Source organism: Arachis hypogaea, chromosome 11 (genome assembly GCF_003086295.3).
Source record: "Arachis hypogaea cultivar Tifrunner chromosome 11, arahy.Tifrunner.gnm2.J5K5, whole genome shotgun sequence".
Lineage (NCBI taxonomy): Eukaryota > Viridiplantae > Streptophyta > Magnoliopsida > Fabales > Fabaceae > Arachis > Arachis hypogaea.
The window spans coordinates 49,524,245-49,534,398 of NC_092046.1; the positions used below are offsets into that span (position 1 = coordinate 49,524,245).

Below are 10,154 nucleotides of genomic sequence, written 5' to 3' on the forward strand. Positions count from 1 at the left end.
TCCCCCATACATACACACCACAGGCATATAGTTTATTCATTTTCTTTTCTTGAGGCCTTGGTGTCCAGCACCTCTTTGGGTTACTAAATGTTCTGTGGTGAGGGTTACTCTTGATAGTGGACTTTCAGCTGATAATCCCGAGTTAGTTAACCCAAGTTACCAAGTGATAAGACACCCCTAAGAGCTTATTCATCCAAGTAGATCCCTCACACAGGAACACCACAGACACATGCCTCAAGATTTAAAACCATTGGTGCCTAGCCTTATTGCTTAGTCTTTTTCTTTTATTCCTCAACTTTGATTGTTCTTTCCCTTTTTCTTATTAGGATCTTCTTATTTATCTAGTCTCATGGGGTGTGTTTCAAGCATAATATTCATGACAGATAGTTGTCTTCCCACCTTATGGTTGAACCAACTTAGCTAACTTATGATCACACCAAAACCTCATGAATGCACTTCCATATTATGAACTCCACTCTGGTCTTTTTAAAACACACTCATTCTCTTTTTCATCTGATTTAAAGGGACAAACATACAATTAAGTAGGGAGATGATGTGGTAACATAAAGACTAGCACACAGAGACATTCTTCAACACCAAAAACTTAAAAGACATAATTGAAAAAGGTTCTAACTACGAGTATCTATTAATCAAAAGTGCATTTGGACTTCCAATTTTCAACAATTCTGAGTATAATGGAATTAAGTGACAATACAACCTTCGGGTGATGATTTCTAGTTGCTCTCTTTCTTTGTCATCATCCTAGTCCTTGCTACTTCACTTCCTTGGGTGAAGATGCACTATTTCCTCATAAGATTCCTGTAAAGTTATTGGAAGTTGCTTGTTCCCAAAGCACTTGAGACATAGTTAGCTTGTATGTGTGCTTGTGGCTGTTGAACTTACTTTGGTGTGCGAACACCAAACTTAGTTCCTTGCCCATTACAAAATATTGCATAAATGCAGAGAACCTCATATCTTGTTGTTAATATAACAATTATTACTAAAGTCTAACTACATCTAAGTGGTTTCCCTTGATTGGTTGGAGCTAGCAATGTGTTTTGGGAGTGGGGTGTAATTCTAATGTCTTTAGTGGAACACCAAACTTAGAATCACACTTTCACTCTTGACTTGTTTTGGTGTGGAACACCAAACTTAGCTCCTCGCAATACCAGGGGAAACAACTTGTGATCCTTATTGAAATATAGATGAAAAGGAAACTACCTGAGGTTGGGTTGCCTCCCAACAGAGCGCTCTTTTATCATCGCTAGCTCGACGGTTCCTCCTTTACTTGAGGTGGTAATTTACTCTGGAGTGTTCCCCCATGTTGCCCAGATAATGCTTGAGTCTTTGTCCATTCACTGTAAAAGTCCTTTCAGAGCCTTCATCCATGATTTCGATATGTCCATAAGGCGAAACTTTTGTGACAAGAAAAGGTCTGGACCACCTTGATTTGAGTTTTCCTAGGAATAGTCTCAATTTGGAATTGTGGAGGAGTACTCGTTGCCCCTTTTTGAAACTCCTAGGTGCAAGATGCAGGTCATGTCTTCTCTTTGCCTTCTCTTTATACATCTTGGTGTTTTCATAGGCTTGTGACCTGAATTCTTCCATCTCTTGCAGCTGCAAGATCCTCTTTGCACCAGCAGCAATGCTGTCAAAGTTTAGTATCTTGATAGCCCAGAAAGCCTTGTGCTCCAGCTCTAGTGGTAAGTGACAAGCTTTCCCATAAACCAGTTGATAAGGGGACATCCCCAGTGGTGTTTTGAATGCTATTCTGTATGCCCAAAGAGCATCATCCAACTTCTTCGACCAATCCTTTCTTGATGCACCCACAGTCTTTTCCAGAATCCTCTTTAGCTCTCTGTTGGATATCTCAGTTTGTCCACTTGTTTGGGGGTGATATGGTGTAGCTACCTTATGTTTTACCCCATATCGTAGGAGAAGAGCTTCTAGTGGTTTGTTACAAAAATGGCTCCCTCCATCACTGATGAGTGCTCGTGGGACTCCAAACCGGCTAAAGATATTCTTCCTGAGGAAGTTCATGACAACCTTGTTATCATTTGTTGGGGTTGCAATAGCCTCTACCCACTTGGAGACGTAATCTACTACCACCAAAATGTAATTATTTGCATATGAGGTTGGGAATGGTCCCATGAAATCAATTCCCCACACATCAAACAGTTCCAGTTCCAAGATGAAATTCTGTGGCATCTCATTTCTTTTGGACAAGTTTCCAGATCTTTGGCATTCATTGCAGCTCCTTACCAGTTATTTTGCATCTTTGAAAAGGGTAGGCCAAAAGAATCTACTTTGTAACACTTTTGCTGCAATTCTGTCTCCTCCAAAGTGTCCTCCATAACATGAGCCGTGGCAGTTCCATAGGACCTCTCGTCCTTCTTCTTCTGAAACACATCTTCTAAGGATCCTATCTGAACACTTCTTGAAGAGATATGGCTCATCCCAGACAAAGTATTTTGCATCATTCCTGAGCTTCCTTTTTTGATGTTTATTTATCTCTGGAGGTAATGCTCCAGATGCCTTGAAGTTGGCAATGTCTGCGAACCATGGTGCTTTGTGAATTGTCATCAACTGCTCATCCGGGAAGAGCTCGTTCACACTTGTATCATGTGCTCCACCTTTATCATGAGGGATCCTGGATAGGTGATCTGCTACCTTGTTTTCCACTCCTTTCTTGTCTCTGATTTCAATATTGAATTCCTGCAACAATAAGATCCATCTTATTAGTCTTGGTTTTGATTCTTGCTTGGCAAACAAATATTTAAGTGCTGTGTGATCTGTAAAAATAATCACTTTAGCACCAATTAGGTATGATCTAAACTTGTCAAATGCAAAAACTGTTGCTAGTAACTCCTTTTCAGTAGTGGTATAATTTCTTTGAGTATCATTAAGAACTTTGCTAGCATAGTATATCACATGGACTAAGTTGTCTTTCCTCTGTCCTAACACTGCCCCAACTGCAAAATCAGATGCATCACACATCAATTCAAACGGTAAATTCCAATCAGGTAGGGAAATGATAGGAGCAGAGGACAACCTCATTTTCAAATTTTCAAAGGCTAACATGCATGTTTCATCAAAGATGAATGGTGTATCAGATATAAGGAGATTGCTTAATGGCTTGACTATCTTTGAAAAATCTTTAATAAATCTTCTGTAGAAACCAGCATGCCCCAAAAAACTCCTAATTGCCCTGACATCACTGGGTGGAGGCAGTTTTTCAATGAGTTCTACTTTAGCTCTGTCAACCTCAATGCCTTGGTTAGAAACCTTGTGACCCAGGACTATTCCTCTTGTCACCATAAAGTGACATTTCTCCCAGTTCAAGACCAAATTAGTCTCTTGGCATCTTTTCAATACCAAGGCGAGGTGATGTAGACAACTAGGGAAGAAATCTCCGAATACCGAGAAATCATCCATAAAAACTTCAATGAATTTTTCTATCATATCTGAAAAGATAGAAAGCATGCAGCGTTGGAAAGTTGCAGGTGCATTACATAGCCCAAATGGCATGCGCATGTAGGCAAACACTCCATATGGGCAAGTGAATAAGGTTTTCTCTTGATCTCTGGGATCAACCACTATTTGGTTATATCCTGAATAACCGTCGAGAAAATAATAATATGCGTGCCCTGCAAGTCTTTCCAACATCTGATCCATGAATGGAAGGGGAAGTGGTCTTTTCGTGTAGCCTCATTGAGCTTCCTGTAGTCTATGCACATCCACCATCCTGTGACTGTCCTTGTAGGAATTAATTCGTTCTTCTCATTGGGAACCACGGTGATTCCTCCTTTTTTTGGGACAACATGCACGGGGCTAACCTAGGGGCTGTCTGAGATCGGGTAGATCACCCCTCCCTGCCATAACTTCATAACTTCTTTCTGTACTACTTCCTTCATGATAGGGTTCAACCTCCTTTGGGATTGAATGGATGGTTTGGCATCATCTTCCAGCAGTATCTTGTGCATGCATATGGCTGAACTTATCCCCTTTAGGTCAGCAAGAGTCCAACCAATGGCATCTTTGTGTTGTCGCAGTACTTTGAGCAATTCTTCCTCTTGATCTTGGCTGAGGCATAAACTTATGATCACTGGGTAACTTTCATGTTCTCCTAAGTATGCATATTTGAGAGTGGGTGGTAGTGCTTTAAGTTCAAGTTTGGGTGCTTCTGACTTTTTGTTTTCTTCCTTTGGTGCACCTTGTATATGAATCTCTGCTGTTGTAACCTCTTCACTTGATTCAGATTCCTCATCTACCAATCTCTCAGGTTCTTCAGATTCTTCTTCTTCAAAATTCTCTTGCACTTCCTCCTCAAGTACATCTAACCTCATGCATTCCCCCAATTATTCTGGTGGGTAACTCATGGCCTTGAACACATTGAATGTCATCTTTTCATTGTGTAGTCTTAAGGTAAGATCACCTTTTTGGACATCAATGACAGCTCCAGCGGTGGCCAAGAATGGCCTTCCCAGGATGATGGAAGCCTTGGCTTCCTCCTACATGTCCAGCACTACAAAGTCTGCTGGGAAGATAAAATCTCCCACTTTCACCAGCAAATCTTCTACGACGCCATGCGGGAACTTGAACGATCTGTCTGCTAACTGTAGGGCCATTTTTGTTGGTTTAGCCTCCTCTATCTTCATCTTCCTCATCATAGCTACTGACATCAAGTTGATGCTGGCTCCTAAGTCACAAAGGGCTTTCTCCACTGTGATTTCCCCTATAATGCAAGGGATCTGAAAACTCCCAGGATCCTTCAATTTCTGGGGCAGTTTGTGCTGAATGATAGCACTACATTCTTCTGTTAGTATCACGGTCTCGTTGTTCTTCCAACTTCTTTTCTTAGTCATGAGCTCCTTCAAGAACTTGGCGTAGAGTGGCATTTGTTCTATTGCTTCAGCAAAGGGTATGTTGATTTGCAACTTCTTGAAGATTTCCAAAAATCTCGAAAACTGATTGTCATCTCCCTTCTTCTTTAGTTGCTGAGGGTATGGGACTCTTGGGATGTTTGGTTTCAGCACTCCTCTCTCTTTTTGTGAACTCAAAGTCGAAATTTGAGATTCGTCCTGCTCTTCTTCCTCTTTATTTGAGTCCTCTTCTTGTGGCTTCTGGGGGTTTCCTTCAGTTCCTTCCCACTCCGAAGGGTGATAGCCTGACACTCCTCCCTTTTGGTTGAGTTAGTTTTACTGCGAAGGTTGTGGCTGGGAATTTGCTTGAATAAATAGCCAATTTGTGTCTTAAGTTTCTTGATGGCAGCATCCTGATTCTGCATATTTGACTGCACTTCCTCTCTGAATGCTTTACTGTCCTGGATGTCCTTGCATATATAATACTTGCTTGTCCCTAAGCAAGTCCTGAGTTATTTGAGAAGAAAGTATGAAACAGAAAGCAATTACATTGGCTAAATTAGCAAGCATTTGAAGTTCATCAAAAGGGTTTTATGCAGAAAGTTGCAGCATCACTTTTTCATTCTTATCAGGTAAGATTATCACTTTTTCATTGCATCCATCAAACACTGCTATGGCCTCTTGTTATTCTTATGTCCTTGGCACTTTTCTCTTCTTTGTTTTTCTTTTCTTTTTCTTAGAGCTCCTTTGCTCCTTGTTTGCTTAGTGTCATGTGTTGCACAAGCCTTTGACATTTTCTTTTTCTTATCAGTGCACTACACATATCCACTACAGGCATTTTAGTTCACATTTCTTCTTGAGACATTGGTGCCCAACACCTCTTTGTGTGACTAAATGTTTTGTATTTAGGTTGCTCTTGATAATGGACTTTTGGTTGATAATCCCGGGTTAGTTAACCCAAGTTACCAAGTGTTGAAACACTCCTCAGAACCTATTCATCCAAGCATATCCTTAATACATAAACACCACAGGCATTTGTCTCAGAAGTTCAAACCATTGGTGCCTAGCTTATTTTCTCAATTTTTTTGCTTTTTGGTTGCCCTTTTTCAGTGGCTTTTTCTTCTTCTTTTTCTTTCTTTTTCATGGCCAAAGACATTTATTCATCAAGATCCATAGACAGTTTTCAATTTCTACACAAAAAATGATAATTCTACACTCTATTTCCAGTGATCTGACTAAACAATCAAGCATGCATACCACCACTTAATTCTACTTGATTTGTCACTAATTGAGCCAAGTTACTTTTGTTCAAACTTTTCTTTTATTTTTGGAAACAGAACAAGCATGGCAAGCATTTGTTTAAGAAGGTGAAGTTATATCCAAACATCTAGGCATTCACTTTATTCAAAGCAATAAACAGACAAACATACTAGAACTTTCACATAAAACTTAAATGACTTATAATGAAAGAAAGCTCATAAAGGCACTTCACAAACTATTATTTGATTATTAAGGAACAAGACCACCTCTCATTTGTTGCTTGGTTCTTCTTGACTCTTGGGGTCCTGTTTCTTCTTGCTTCTTGTCTCTCTTTGACCACTTGTACTTCCTTTGTCTTTTTCATCCATTCTTATCCTTCCTTTTGTACCTGCACAAACAAACAACTTTGATATCATTTTTTTCGGTCCATGTGAATAATGAATAGTACTTGTACATGTTTTTCCTTCTTTTTGAATTGTAAATCAATGATTGACTTCCTGAGCTTATAGCCGTGACTCTTGTATCTATGCACACTTATTACTGGACACCAAACTTAGTGTTTGGTAATGTCTCCTGATGACATGAAATCCATGTTGGTTGTCCTTAATGAATGTGCATAATTCTAATAAATCATAGTCACTTTGGCTCTTTGATCCTAAACAATTTTACTACCTAAAGTAATTGAAATCAAAGTATTAAAACATGCAAATGGTATACTTGTCATGAATTTCTAAATCCAGAGGAACTTCTTGCTTTTCATTAACTGTGTTCAAAGAGGAACACCAAACTTAATGTTTGGTTGTGCACTTTGAATGAAAGATTGAATACAATTTGAATAAGATTTGGGGGTGCCTTCAGGCACACCAAACTTAGAGACCAATTGTATTTTACATGCAATGTTTAGTGCACTTTATCAACAGTTGTCTTGAGGATTCAAGTTCATGCATAAGAAACCATGCTTTATTAGATGCAGAGCAAAACAATAAAGAGTAAGGATACTAAAACATGGGTTGCCTCCCATGAAGCGCTTCTTTAACGTCACTAGCTTGACGGTTGTCCCTTGTTAGGGTGGATTGTAGTGCTTGATGTCTTCTCCTCTCACTATGAAAACGTCCCCATTTGATTCCTTCATGACTTCTAAATGTTCCATAGAAAGAACTTTCCTGATTGTGAACACTTGAGGGAGCTGGGAAGGAATGGTTTTGAGGCCAGGTGGGATTGGCAGATAATGACTTGATATCACTTTATCTCCCGAAGAGAAACCTTCAGTGGGAATTTTCTTGTTTCTCCACCCTCTTGGCAATTTCTTTACAATTCTTCCCTTTCTCTTGAGGATTTCTTCATTGACCCTTATGCCAGGAGGATCCTTCTGATCTGTTTCTATTGATTCTTGTGGCTTTAACTCTTGCAATTCTTGTTTTCCTTCCAAGGACTGTTTCAGAGTTTCAGCTGCTGGATTGCTTTCCTCCAAACACAGATGGCTACTATCATCCTTAGGCTTTTCAGGTTCTGGTTCAGGCTCAGATGCATGTTTGAAAACATTGAAAATGAGCTGTTCATCATGTATTCTCAAAATTAGCTCTCCTTGTTCTACATCTATGAGCGCTCTAGCAGTGGCTAGAAATGGCCTTCCCAGAATGATAGGGTGTAGGTAGCTTTCCTCCATGTCCAAAATGACAAAGTCTGTGGGGAAGAAATAATTTCCCACTTTCACCAGCACATTCTCAACTACCCCTTCAGCTTGCTTCTGAGTTTTGTCAGCCAGTTGTATGATTACATCAGTGGATCTCACCTCATTCAGTTGTAGCCTCTTCATAAGAGTCAGAGGCATCACATTTATGCTAGCTCCTAGATCACAGAATCCTTTGTCAATTTTTGTTTCCCCTATAATGCAGGGGATATGAAAACTTCCTGGGTCTGTTTTCTTAGAGACTATGTCCTTCTTGATGAGGGCACTGCATTCTTTGTTCATGATTACAGTTTGTCCTCCCTTCAAAACTCTTTTCTTGCTCAGCAATTCCTTTAAATACTTGATATGTGTAGGCATCTGCTGGAGAATCTCAAGGAAGGGAATATTGATATGGAGAGACTTAAATGTCTCTAAAAACCTTGAATAGGTTTTCCCTTTCTCACCTCCTCCTAACCTCTGAGGAAATGGTGCTTTTGGTTGGTATGTTTCCAGCATGCCTTTTTGCAGTTCCTTGGCTTGCTCAGTTTCACTTTCCTGCTTAGCTTCTTCCACACCTTCCTTCAAGATTTCTGGCTCCTGTTCTGAGGGTCTGATTCCTTCTTCTTCTGAGACTTCCTTCAATATGGTGATGACCTTGCATTCTTCCCATCTCACTCCCTTTTGTTCCCCTTTAGGATTCTTTTCTGTGTCACTAGGGAACACTGCAGTTGATTTGGGGGCCTGTTGAGATAGCTCTCCTACTTGAGACTCCATCCTCTTGAGTTTTTCACCATGGTTCCTTAAGGTAGATCTCACATCATCCCTAAAGCTTTTCAACTCACTTATGTCCTGACCCATGTTTGCCAGCATTCCTTCTATCCTGTTTAATTGATCTTGAAATTGTTGGTTCGGATTAGGTTGGGTAGGTTGATTATTTTGGCCATGATATGATGGTTGGGAGTAAGTGTTTTGTGTGGCTTGGTATGATCTTTGGTTGGAGTTTTGGTATGTGGACTTGTTATGTTGGTTTTGCTGGTTTTCCCACCGAAAGTTTGGGTGGTTTTTCCAGCCTGGGTTGTAAGTGTTGGGATGTGGATCATATGGTTGCCTTTGTTGATTTCCTACATAATTGGCCTCTTCCCAATCACCTCCTTCAGTGCTTACTTCCTCCTGATCTTGTGTGTGTATTGCAGCCACTTGCTTTGTTTCTAATTTCCTGGTGAGCTCTGCTAGTTGCTTGGCAAACACCTTGTTTTGGGCTAAAATTGTATCAACATGGTTCAGCTCCATGACTCCCTTAGTGTTGTGTCTCTCTGAAGCATAGTAGTACTCATTCTCAGCCACTGTCTCAATCACTTCAATGGCTTCTTCCACAGTCTTTTTCCTGTTCAATGAACCTCCTGATGAATGGTCTACAGCCTTCCTTGATTCATAAGAAAGTCCATTATAGAAAATATGCAATTGCACCCAGTCATGGAACATGTCTGGTGGGCATTTCCTTGTCAAATCCTTGAATCTCTCCCATGCCTCGTAGAGAGTTTCACCATCTTGTTGTCTAAAAGTCTGAACCTCAGATCGAAGCCTATTGACCTTTTGTGGGGGGTAGAAACGTGCCAGAAACTTACTTTCCACCTCATCCCAGGTTGTTAGGCTCCCCTTTGGGAATGATTCCAGCCACTTAGCTGCCTTGTCCCTAAGTGAAAATGGGAACAAGAGCAGTTTATAGGTATCTTCCTGGACTCCATTGGACTTCACAGTGTCACAAATTCTCAGGAATTTTGTGAGATGTTGGTTTGGATCTTCATTAGCACTCCCACCAAATGAACAATGATCCTCCACAAGTGATATTAGCTGTGGTTTGAGTTCAAAATTGTTGGCTTGAATGGGTGGTTTCTGAATGCTGCTACCACAATTCCCAGAGGTTGGGTTTATGTATGAACCAAGAACCCTCCTCTCAGGAATGGCATTGTTTCCATCAGCCCTCTCATGGTTGTGAACTTCTCTATCCATGTTGAGATCTAAAGCTTCCTCAAAATTGTCCTCAGATTCTCCTTCAGATTCCTCTTCTCTCAGTACTCTCTTCCCTCTTGCTTCCCTTCTAAGTCTATGAAGGGTCCTCTCTGGTTCGGTATAATGAGGAGTTGATGTCTCTCCTCTCCTACCTGTCATACAAAAACACAACACAGGCAACAAACAAGTGAAATACTCTTGGTTAATGGAAGAGTATGGTTAGAGCAGTTGAGGAATTAATTCAAATAGTTAGTGAGTCAGTGAGTTAGTTGCTTGAATTTAAAGGCATAAAGAAAGAAAGCATGTAACAGAGTGCAGAAATTAAAATTCAACAAGTAACTTGAACTGAATTA

General features: G+C 40.3%; 1 non-coding gene across 1 annotated transcript; it reads left to right on the forward strand.

Annotated features, from left to right (window-relative positions):
• The first annotated feature begins 9,271 nt into the window (after positions 1-9,271).
• LOC112724238 (small nucleolar RNA R71) lies at positions 9,272-9,375 on the forward strand. The gene has a single exon (XR_003163411.1). It is a non-coding gene; the product is annotated as a small nucleolar RNA R71 (small nucleolar RNA).
• The last annotated feature ends 779 nt before the right edge of the window (positions 9,376-10,154 follow it).